The sequence below is a fragment of the Rhynchophorus ferrugineus genome, unplaced genomic scaffold, assembly GCF_030347505.1.
Source record: "Rhynchophorus ferrugineus isolate W39M unplaced genomic scaffold, kcgeb_rfMv2 rfM9, whole genome shotgun sequence".
Lineage (NCBI taxonomy): Eukaryota > Metazoa > Arthropoda > Insecta > Coleoptera > Curculionidae > Rhynchophorus > Rhynchophorus ferrugineus.
The window spans coordinates 25884480-25897730 of NW_027472588.1; positions in this window are offsets into that span (position 1 = coordinate 25884480).

The following is a 13251-nucleotide window of genomic DNA, read 5'->3' on the forward strand; positions in this document are numbered from 1 at the left end:
AGTCTTTAAAAAGAATACCATGAACTTAGATATTTTAAAAATTACTCACGCAAACTCCAATTACTTCATCGTATCAGAAAATATTTGCGCAACATCGACAGGAAAGGTTGTCTGAAAAGAAAACCGATACTAATTATCTGACACTAATTAAAAAAAGTCAGTCCGGTTGATCTTTTCAAGCACGATTTTGTTACCATTAAAATAATGGTTTTAAAAATTACATATTAAATTAAACAGGTCATTTATTATGTTTCAATTATATAAAAAAGTTATATTTATATAATATATAAATCCTATATATAGACCAACAAAGAATAAAAAAATGAACATGGCAGCAAACAGATAATAAGTTAAAAATTATGTCATAATTAGTGCAGTTTAAAAGCCGAACATGAGGCAAAATAGGCTCATAAAAAAATGGGTTCCTATATTAACAGATATTATGGACCTGGTAATCTATTTCTTCTATCTATTTCAGGCATAAATATAAAAATAATAGTATAAACTGTCAAGTGAGAAACAAAATAGTAAACTAGAAGAAATTAAACTAATGATACAAGAAAAACATAAAAAAGGATACAAGAGCAAAATCCCAACAAAAATAAAAAAATTATTAAGAATATAGACACAAGATATAATAATTATGAAAGTATTGAGAAAATCATTAAAATAATTAAGCATATATGAAAATCAGAGAAATGTATAAAACTTCATATTATAAAAATATCTGGATAAATATATAAACTATAGAGATCACAACTGGAGAGGAATGAGGAATACACAAATTATTTGGAAGGAAAAGAAAGAATTTGATGAAAAAAATGGACAAGGTCAAGATCAAATAACGATCTGAAGATTCAGGAAAGTTTAAAAAAACGAAAACTGTTTTAGAGTATTTTGAAAAATCGTAGAACATACAATAAATCGAAAAATGACGAAGACAATATCAGTAGAAAAGGTTTTAACAGAAATTCGAGAAAAAGCTTCATAAAGAGGCAAAAAAAGAAAGGATAAATTTCCATCTTCATGATAAGATGGTGATACCGAAGTCGAAACAACGATGTTGCTTCAAAATGATCCAATCTTCCGTCTATTTTTGAACTTCTTTAGAATTTCGAGAATGTTTACAGTCAAGCTTTAAATAAGTCATATTCAGGAAGAACTGCATAATGCGTACTGTATCTAGTGCGTACATTACGTGTGGCAAAACTTTCGAGCTTCATTATGCACTATTGTCTCGCAAGTTTTGCAACGTGATGACCAGTCATGCAAGAAGATGACATTGGGTCGCATTGCGAGGATGAGTTACTCGTTATTGCTCATCTTTTTTGCAACAATAAGTCGTCCAATTTTTTCAGTTAACTTCGGTAAACAACTGCAGTATAGGTTTCATTAAATTTTAGCAGTTCGTATTAAATTAATTAAACAACTTTTTGGCTCGAAAATAATGAAACCCTGATACTGAAGCAGTTTTAAATGCCGTTTAGAGTTAATTCGCTACCACCTTTTAGACATTTCCCACAAAAATTTTATAAAATATATTTTATTTTAAATATAATCTTTAATAAATATAATTTAATATATCGAAGGACTTAAACTACAATTAATTATACAGTTATAATAGTTTGTGGATTAAGGTTTTGTTTATTATATTTATATTTAACTCTTTCCACACGACATATGAGGTAGGCGAAATATGAGTACTAGGTGCGTATTTTTAAATGAAGTGGTGTCCTTTGGAGGCCTAGTAATTAGCAATTTTATATCCAATCAATGTATTTTACTTCCGTTAGACAGCATATTTCCTTTTTGCGCTTAGTTCTTGTTTCTTTAGGTAGTGTTTGCTTCTAAAGTCATTTTGATATCACTGTATTTCTCCTTAGTTTCGTCTGTTGCTACCTGTATATATATTTCTTGTAAAACTCCATTTAATAACCGCATTCTCCATAATATATTTGCCGTACCTGCAAAACAGTTACTACTCTTTCTCTCCACATATATTTTAACCAAATGCTCATGTGTATTGTGAACAATCACACACATATCTATACTTATAGATCTTTCACACTTTACAATACAATTTTTAGGGTCTATAGTATATAAATTGTATACCCACCTTTGGTTGCTTCCACTCTCTTCATGTCTTAGTAATTGTCAGCATTGCAATACAATATTCATTCAATTACTGTCACTTTCGGAATCGCTATTCAAGTAACTAACTAAGCTGTTAATTCTGAATGATTCTAAAACGAATTTACTAATTGCGGCAGGCAATACATTAAACAACTTGATGACGCAATACATCAGAAAATTTTAACGAGTCAAAGGAAAACGTTCGAACCAAAAAGACAAAATTCGATTAATACACCAATAAGTTCAAAATTCCGATATTTAGGGTAAAATAAGCCCTTATTCCATTAAAATCGATAATTTAAAAATAACCTCGAAATCCCAACGTTTCCGTCTCGATCGGCCTCGAGAACGAAACAAAAATACTAAATTCAAAAAGGAAACCGATACTAATTATCGAGTCAAGAAAGAAAAAAGGTCCCCGGTCGGGTGACATCAAAGTAAACTTTCCTGTTTCCTCGCCTTTCACGTCGCCCCGTTGCTCCTCGTTTTCGAGTATTTAGCGTCGAAAAACAGAAAATAATGGTATCGTTCGTTGTCTCCGATGAAAAGATTCTTCGGCAGCGTCATTCTTCCGATTATGACGCGAGGAACGAGGGAAGTTTCTAATTTTATTAGTTTTTTGTGGCGATAATTCCCGCTAAAAAGGCACAAAAGGAAACGGGGAGATAGAGGTGAAACTTTACAAACAAAACCCTCGCGTCCCCCACCGCAGCCGCCTCCCCATTGTTTGTTTTGTCTTTTCACTAGTACCTCGAGTTAGCTAAGGATTTAAAAAGACCAACAAGATCGGAATATTTTCCTTCTAAAATCGACTAGGAGAAAGTGCGAAGATCTATTGTTCCCAATGGGATTCATCGTAAAGGTCAGCTAATTAACTTTCTTCAGAATTTAGAGTACATTTTCCACATCTAGTATATATTCAAATATTACGATTAATAACAATCTTAATCTTATTATTTAAACACCAACAATGAACATACCCTCAATCAATAAATCTCTATATTCCTTCCAATAAAACAGCCAATGTACGTCATCAAAACCGCCGTAAGTATTGCCAATTTCAGCTTGTAAAATCGTAAAATTCGTTTTAAACTCGGAGCGGATTGTTCCATCTCATTTTACTAATTAATATATGATAATAATTCTAACAAGTATATAATCACTCTGAATAAAAATATCAGAGCCATTAAATAGTCAGAATCACGAACAGATTACCGTCTCTAATCAGTTACTTCAAACAGGAACTAGGTTACGGGGGGCCCTTTTGCCTGTAAAATGCGAGAGTAAAGTATTTATACTCTTAAATATTCGGTTGATGCAGTTTTATTGGAAATATTTTTTTACCATGTCCTGCTGCACTTAATATTAATAAAAGCATTGAGAGCGGGCGAGTACAAAGAGCGGCACAAAACAAACTAGGTGACAAATCCAGATTACCTTGTATTAGCGCCAGCGAAACATATAAAACTTAAGTATACGCCGATCTTTGAAGCATGTAAGTCATCCCTTCATACACTATTAGGAAATATATGATTTAAGTAAATATAACCCATGAGGACGTTCATTAACCTTTTAAGACATTCTTTTTAAAAAAATATAATTTTTAAAAGGATATAATAATATTAAGGAAGATTTATTTACATTTTTATTTTGTCATATATCAAAGTCAAAATAAATGTGCCAATGTTGCAGCATTTAGTCGTCATAAATTTGGATGACATAAAACTTAAATTTGTTGCGACAACATTGCATTATAAATTTTGATGACGTGTATTGGCTGCTTTATTGGAAGGACTATATATGCTATAGTACTAGCATATGTAGTGATAATAAGTAGTAACTTGTTCTGTTATCATATATGTTTTATCGCTATATATTAAAATATTCTGAGAAAAAAAGATGCATTTATGATCGGTATTTTGCTGTGAAATTGTTTTGATAGTTTTCTAGTCAATTACCTACTCATATATGCGCCAAATAACTAAGTTTTTTTTATGGTCGAGCGAATACTAAACTACTTTAAAGTTTAAGAAATTCTATTACTTAAAGATTATAAGGATTATATAAGAATGACTATAAGGAGTTGTTTATAACGAACAGTATTTATCAACTGTTTAATAGTATAAGAATTCACATATTTAGCAAAAGATTGCACCAGATAATAAAGCGGCTGTACGAATGTTCGTTTACATCGTAATGTATGTATTGACTCATTTGTTTGCTCGAACATTCACTACTAATTTTGTGTGGAAGGAATTTGGGAACAGAAAAACTGATGGATTTAAACTTGTTTAATATAATATTGAATACGTTTGGTCGACGGGAAAATGGAAAGGAAATTGGGTTCGGTTAGGATTGTAGGAAAGTGTTAAGGAAGTAATAATGTAAAATGGAAAGTGTGAAAAGAAACATAGCCGTCGTCGTGGTTGTCTTTTATACTCGGAAATCACATGGTACTCCTAGGTAATAGCTGGTGTTGCCAGTGTTGTTTAAATTTTCGGATTATTTGTCCGAAAGGTATTACTGTCATATAATGTTATCTTTAGAAGTATTCAACTAAACCTCACACTGTGTTAGTTTTCAAACATTTGGGCAATGGCGTCGTGCTCGCCGGAGCCGCCACCCACACCGGACCATATATAGTAGTCGCCGATGGACCTACAATTGGTGGAAATTATGCAGATGAAAAATAAATTAAGATATTAATGCTCTTCTGCCAGATCAGTTGAACGATATAAAGAAAAGGAATGAATCTACGAAGACAAACCCCAGCATGACAACTGACATTCTTCTCCACCAGCAAACGGGCCCGTTTCAGCTTCCCTTTCAAACCCATTCTAATACCAATCCTCCTCCGAAGACAAGGGGGAGAAATCAGATCGTGAATTCACTCTCGTCAAGAAGAGGAAACCTGACGTTATAATCTGCTACTCCGTGAACATGCCTTCACCCACCACACCTCAACCGGTGTAACCTGCGACCAAAGCAGAAAAGAATCCGGTAAAGCAGACCCAGCCGCCACCCAGCAGCAGTCCTCCTCTAAAATCTCTACTCCAAGTAAGGATTCGTTTAATTTTAGCATTAATAGTCAAAGGGCCATCAATCGGAACGTTCCGGAGATAGTTTCGACTGAAGAAGTTAACGAACTTCCTCCTGTTCAAAGCTTCCATCCCAAATTTATGTGCAAGTTATCGATGAGTTACAATCGGGCCGTCGTGCATTATATAAGTTATATTATTTTAATTATATTACATCTCGGGCACTGCTGTACAATCGAAGTCCTTCGTTATAAATTTAAGAAGAAATCCGACTGGAAGAGATATTAAAAAACTATCTAGTGAACTCTATTCTGAGGTTGCAACATTTATCTTCATCATGGAAACATACATCTATCGGAGTGATCCCAAAAAAATGGAAAAATGAAGTCTTCTCCTTCAGACTCGACCCATCAGTCTTTTAAGTTCAATCTCTAAACCTACTGAGAGAGCAATTCTTTACGTTCTCAACGGCAAAAGCGCGCGAAACATTCAGCCGTTTATCAGGTTCATCGTCTAGCCGCAAAAATTAATCGTGTCATTAACCGATGTGCAAATATTGTACCGGTCATTTTGGGCTTAACCTAAGCCTTTGGTAATGTTTGGAATGAAGGCTTAGCGGAAAAATGCGTCCGGTTAGGTTTACCCAAAGATCTTACCGCACTCATCAAGCCTTTCTTATCAGGACGATCATTGCAGGTAAAAATTAAGGATACTGTTTTCATCCGGAAGCCTATTAATTCACGAGTTCTATAAAGATTCCCGAAACACCCGCGCTCTTTAACCTATTCCTTTCAGATATCCCGAGAAGGACCCAAAGTCGAAGCAGCATTCTACGCAGATGATACTACCTACTTCGCTTCTTCAAGAATAGCAGTGCGTATCTAGGAGAGACTTCGGAAGCAGCTCGATGAGGCGATCCAATGTTTGCATTTCTGGAGGTTTGCATGTCAACTCTCAGAAAACTCAGACCATGTTCTTCCATAAGCGGAGTTTTGCATCGTGCATTTCGCGACTTAAAATAGAGAACGCCCTCATTCAATGGTCGGTTCGAACCACCTATCTCGGTCTTCTCTTCGACCGGAAGTTTAGGTGGAATATTCAAGTTCAGGGATTCCTCCAAAGTGGTCAAGGCATCATCAATTTGCTGTTCCCACTCATCCATCGGGCCAGCGGTCTCCTAATCCTCATCAAGACTCTCCCGTAGAAGACGCTGATTCGTTCAATCCTTTTATACGACTCCAGTGTCTATTTTAGATACGTCTCACCCAGTCAAGTGTAACAATCTCCAGATTTTCCAAAATAAAATATTCAGGAGAATAATGTGTCAAATTCATCGAGAATTATATGTCGAGCTGGCCGATATTTTAGGCTATTAATTCACCCGACTCTTCGTGCGCTATTTTATCGCAGCCGACGTCACCCCATCGTGCTATTTTTTAATATATTTTAAAGTCTCCTTTTACCAACTAGTGGTTTACCTATAATTTAACATGGGCTCCGAACTACGGTCCTCGGTATTAAGCCTACTGACTGACAAGCCACCAATCATCCCAGAAGACATCCGACCTTACCCAGCCTGGTTAATGGCGTAACTGGAATCATTTTCCTTGTCGGTTTTTACGCTCTTGCCTAGGACAATCACAAATATTAAACAATCACAAACATAAATTTACAACCATGCCCCAGAAGGATTTGAACCCGCGACTATCGCTTGTCCTTGTATCTCTTAACGGTGTTATCGGTTACGGGCACCTTCCTTACTAAATGGAAGAAGTAGCGGCAAGCTCAACACGGGATCACCCGATAAGGTGGGGTTTAGTGTCATCGGTCATCGGAGTCTCACTATATACATAAAATCTCAACATTTACATAAAATTTCTTGTCACATTCGACCTAATTAGAAATAGTTTAACAGTTTAAGTTCTATCACTTATTTCTTACTTTTATAAAACTGTTACAAGGCTCTCCTAGTTTCTATTCGACATTGCTTTGTATTGCCGGGTATTTGCCCTTACTCTATTATATATATATGTTTACTTTAAAATTTACGCTGGCATTTAAAACCGAAGATCGTTTAGATTTTAACTGAACATATATGTATTTTATAGTGCTTTTATTTATTAAGCTTTTTTGTATTTGTTTATATTGTTTGTAATTCTTAAATCAATCAGTCAGTTTTCAAAAAGTTGTCATTGTTTCGAATTTACGTGGGCGGTTTGCCTCGGACTTTACAGTAAACCATTTAATCTCTTTATTGGCCATTACTATCTTTAGATCCTGGTGTAGGTGGATGTTTCAATAACTTCAAGCAGCAATATTCCAAAGAATATTATTCGGATAAATTGATACCAATTTTAATTAATTCCAACTATCAGATATTTTATCGACTAAAAAGAGTTATTAATTTAAAGATATTAATTTTTCAATTATATCATTTATATATTCTAGTTTATTTCGCTAATTATTCTGGTTAATAACCAGACGTTGTAACTAGCAATTAAACAAATACTAAAAAAAATTAATACAACTTATTTTAAAAAATAGCACGCCCTTTACTTGGCAAAGATTCACACAAGTCTTGCACTCCATGTAGCTCAGATGTCCTCTTGAATTTCAGATAGAGGATTGTTTCGAACAAGGCATATTCATTAAACTTATTCGATTATCATTTATTACTACCAACGGTACACGCTTTAGAGGATAAAGCGTTAAAAATACAACATAATGTGCTGAAATTCATTGATTGTTTTGTTGTTATATCATATTCGTTCACAACGGCATTCAGCATTAATTTGGATTCGGATCTAAAAAATCTGTAAAAATTAAGTCGCACATCTAGAATCTTAACTAAACCAAATCAGCACAAAACAATATAATTTCTCCATTCCATAGCTTTAGGAAATGTAGTCATAAATGTTATTCCAGACGTGACCTTCAAAACATTCACATCAGACACCTTTAAACTTTTCTTGAACTGGTTTATAGGGTTTTGCAGGTTTTCTTATCATAATTATATTAGATACTTGCTTGTACACTTACTGTCACATTATTTAGTGTAAATATAAATTATTAACGCAAAATAAATTAGACAATCTAACCAAACTATTACATTCGATATTTTTAATATTTTTATGCACAAAATAAAAATTTTCCTGCTAGTATTATTGAATTATTCAGTGGATAATTATGAAGGCTAATTATGGAACACTTATTTTTTTATTCTATTTGGAGAAATCTTACGACGAAACCTAATAAAAAATGTTCAGAAACATATTATGATAATGCTCGTTTGTCGAATTCAACAAAATGACATTAAAAATGATCTGATATATACACTTTATTTCCTGCAGCTCAAAAGAGATGTTCTGCAACACTAACTGTTAAACCAACATAGTTCTTTCAACACGATTTCGCTATGTTGCCAAAAAGATGAGAGAAAGTAGGAAATAATGTTTAATATTTTGATTAACACATATTGTAACAATTTTTTTCAATAAATGCCTTTTCAAAATAATCAAAATATATACCTATAACCAGTCAGAATAATAGTGCCCTAAAATTTAGTAACAAATCATTGAAATTATAGGTAAGTATCGTCTTTCTTAGTACACGTATTTGCTTCGAAGAAATTGAAATTCAAGTTACGAATATCACCAATAAAGCTAGAAAAATCTTCTTTCATTTAAGCTTCTGACAAGTTAAGAATCTATACATATATTTATGACACTATCTATAGGCGATTCTTTTACAAATTGTTTCATTTTTATGTGCAATTTTATCTGTAGTATCGTAGTGTAAGTGGAAGAATATCTTTAGTGTCTACTAATATTTTATGGAAAATATTCTTGAAAGCTATCAAAAAATTTTTTATGCAACATTAGTTTTGCTTTTTCACATCTTGATATGTAGTGCATGGAAATTTTGTAAGTCACTTTTGGCTACGGCAAACATCATGGAGTAATTATATATACTCATCATCAAGGCTTAAGACCTATAGTCTATGCAAAACAGTAGTAACGCTATCAACATGTGCCTGTCGAGAACTGAATTCGTTTAACTGATAATATTTTCCTTCTAATTTTGTTTCATTTAAAAAGAGATAGAATGGTGTTTGATAAATTCGAGCACGTAACCGAATAAGCCTGCAAAAGTTGTCCGTTTAGCAAACGTCTGCAAAATTCTTCATTATATTATAATTACCGGTTATAAACAGGCAAACGTTGTCTTAACACTTTGTTTTAATAAATTTCAAATCGCCACTGTTTTTATTGAAAATATTTTTGCGCGTTGCAGCTGCGTTGAATATTAGTACGGGAACGGTCACTAAAATATTTCAAAAAATAAAAAACAATATAATCTTAAATTCACTAAAAAGAAATCTATATGCGAAAAAGACGCCGTTTTAAGATCAGCTTGATGTTAGCTGTATCAGAGATCAAATATACGAAATGTATAAAAACAGTAAGTAGTTTTTTTAATCGAAACATAATTTAATACAATTATTTCAGAGAAAATTGTTAGTCTGGAAAGTATCTGAGGAAAAGTATTTGAGGCATGTAGAACATCCCTTCATACACTATTGGGTAATATAGAATTTAAATTGTGTAAAGATAACCCACAAAGAGGTTTAATAGAACTTCCAGAAATTGCTCTCATAAAAATACAATTTTTAAAAAGATACAACAAAATCAAAAAAGAATTATTATATCAATCAGTATATTTGATGAAACATGGATATTTCAGAATGGTACATTGGGTCACTCATGGCAAGATGATATTAAACACAAGGTATATAATACAATATAAAGACAACAAAAGTTGATTGAGGAAGGAAAACATTGGAATAACTACCGAGTAGGTTTTGTTAGTCATAACATTTATTCATAATTCATTGTAGACAAACAGTTTTTCATGTTAGACAACAGGAATGGTTTAATTCCTGGCGCCACCATGGATAAAAAATGAACCATGTCTTATTTTTGCAAACATTTGAAAATCAGCTTTTAAAGAACTTGGAGGAACCATAAGGTATTGTTATGAACAATACCTTATCTGGATTAAGGAATGGCTTAAAGTACATAAAATAAATTTTGAAGAAACCATATTAAAAAATTAACTATTTCAAATTGTTACTCGATAAATATCAATGAAATATTTAATTGCATTTTATATAATTTACTTTTTTAGAAATAAGCTTATGAAAAGATACATGGTAGATCAGATCTGAATGTTATGGCCGCAGAGTATTACGTCTTCCTCCTGTTCACTGCATATTTAATCCAATTGAGTTGATATGGCGTATTGCAAAGAATTATTACAATGGACATTCAGGTCGAGGACGATATTCAAACTAGAACTGTCTGGATTTAAAGTTAGAATTGTGACCTAGTTTTTGATAGATTAAAAATTTAAAATTTAGTTATTCACTTGATTAGTATTTCTGAAAGTGACAGTCATTGAATAAAACTTTATGAATGTTGATTTATAATTCAATACTGACAATTACCAGGACAGGGTCATGAGAGAGGAAACAACTAAAGGTCAGAATATAATTAATATACTTTAACTGTAGGGAATTGTATTATAGAGTGTGAAAGCTTTATGAGCATGTGTCAGAATATACATGAACGTTTGGTTAAAATATGTGAGGATAGAAATAATACAAACTGTTTTGCAGATATGGCAAATGCATTAAGGAGAATGCAGTGATTAATTGTAGTTTTATCAAGAAAGATGTATAGAGGCAGTAACAGAATAAACTAAGGAGAAATATACTAAAATCTAAATGACTTTACAAGGAAACATTGCATCGAAGGAACTAAGAACTAAGCGTAAAAGATAAACAATTGTTAATTAGATAAATTAGACCTTCGGGGGATACCACTACATAAAAAACTCACCCAGAACTCTACCTATACTAATGTGGAAAAAAGTTCAATGTAAGTATAATAAAACTAATAATAAAAATATAACCTATAAATTATTGTGGCTGTATAATTAATTGTAGTTTTAAGTTCTTCAATAATATATTCATTTGATGTATTGTAATATTAAAATAAATTATAATACATAACATTTTTGTTGCATTATTTTATTTAGATTAGAATTTTGTTATATGTCGAAGTCAAAATGTACTAAAACTCAGAGTTGCTGCGGCAATATTGCGGTGTTTTGACAGATCACGTGGGTTCACTGCTGTTTTTAATTAATATCATTACTAATTATGTTCTCTACATTATTATTTTCTGTAAAATTATGTTATGATTTCCCATAAGTCAATATCATTTTTGATATGAAAGTAACTGACATGTAATATGACTTTTTATTATTATTTTCATACTAATATCACCAAACAACGCACGGATTACTCAGACAATTATTTCATCGTTAGTCTATGTATTTTACATTATAATAATGTATGGCGCATTAATTAAATAAAAATAATTCGAGAAACTAAACTGCCAGTCACAGTCCAATAATAACCTTTCCCTAACACGGATAATAATATGACGTAGCATTAAACACTCAAACTTTCTTGGAAAATAATCTGACGAAACGGCCATAATCCGAGCCGAAAGTTCGGCAAAATAACCGGCGAATTTTTATTGGGGCAGGAACGGCAGCTACTCTTAAATCTGCCATCTTCAGCAAAGAATATTCGACGAGTAATAAAATTAAAAACTTTTTCCATTTACAAATTCTAATTGGGGGAAATAGGAAAACAATTTTACTTTAGCGTTTGTCATTTTTTTTAATTACATAATCGATTGGATCAGAGAGGTGATATTAAAAGTGTATTTTGTCATCGTTTGTTTTCTTTATAGGTCACGCGGAACAATAGTTGTTATTAATGATTACATCTCAAGTCGACATACCAAGGTCCATAAACACTGCATAAACATATACTGACATTTGTCTGGATATATGATCCAGAAAATTGTAAATGCGCAGTCGCAGATTCGTTAAACGCTTTGAAATATTCGTTCGAATCGGATGAGTTCCTCACAAAGGAACTTAGGGCATTTTTGCCTATTCCATCCGACTCGAATGACCAAAAATATTAGCAAAAGTTTTTCTGTCGTCCTTTTTAGAAAACTTTTACGATAGCTTCCCTATCATACTATCTTTGGAGCCTTTTGATTGGTTGGTATTGTTAGCACCTGAAATTCGCAGACTGATGTTAACAGGTCCATTGAAAAGTCTTCGGCCTTCCATAATTCCCTTCAAGGGTGATTACAGCGACCCTCTAACTCTTTGATACCATTTTTGTAGTACGATTTGTCCTTTGCTTCAAAATAGGAGTCTGTTTCGCCGATCACCACTTCATTCGATGAACATTTCTTCCTAGCGAGAATTCTTTTGAGATTTGAGAACAAGAAATAGTCGCTGGGGGCCAAATCGGGGGAATAGTGTGGATGAGGAAACAATTCGAAACACAATTCATGAATTTTTGCTATCGTTTTGGCTGACTTGTGACACGGTGCATTGTCTTGGTGAAGCAGCACTTTCTTTTTCTTCAGATGCGGCCATTGTTCAGCGATTTCGTCCTTCAAACCTTCCAATAACGCCATGATAGAGTCGCTGTTGATGGTCATTCCTTTTTCAAGGTAGTCAATGAAAATTATTCCATGCGAATCCCAAAATACAGACGCCATAAACCTGCCAGCCGACTATTGCGTTTTCCCATTGCTTTGGAGCGGGTTCATCGTGTGCAGTCCACTCAGATGACCGTCGATTGGACTTCAAACTGAAATGATGGAGCCATGTTTCATCCATTGTCCGATATCGACGCAAAAACTCGGGTTTATTACGCTTTATCATCTGCAAACTCTGCCACGAATCATCAACTCGTCGTTGTTTTTGGTCAAAGGTGAGCTCACGCATCACCCACTTTGCACAGAGCTTTCTCATACCCAAATATTCTTGAATGATATGATGTACTCGTGCATTTAATATCTTTAGAGTGTCTGCTATTTCATTCAATTTTAATTTATGGTAATTCAAAATCATTTTGTGGATTTTTTTAATGTTTTCGTCGGTAACAAACTCTTTTGGGCGTCCACTGCGTTCACCATCTTCG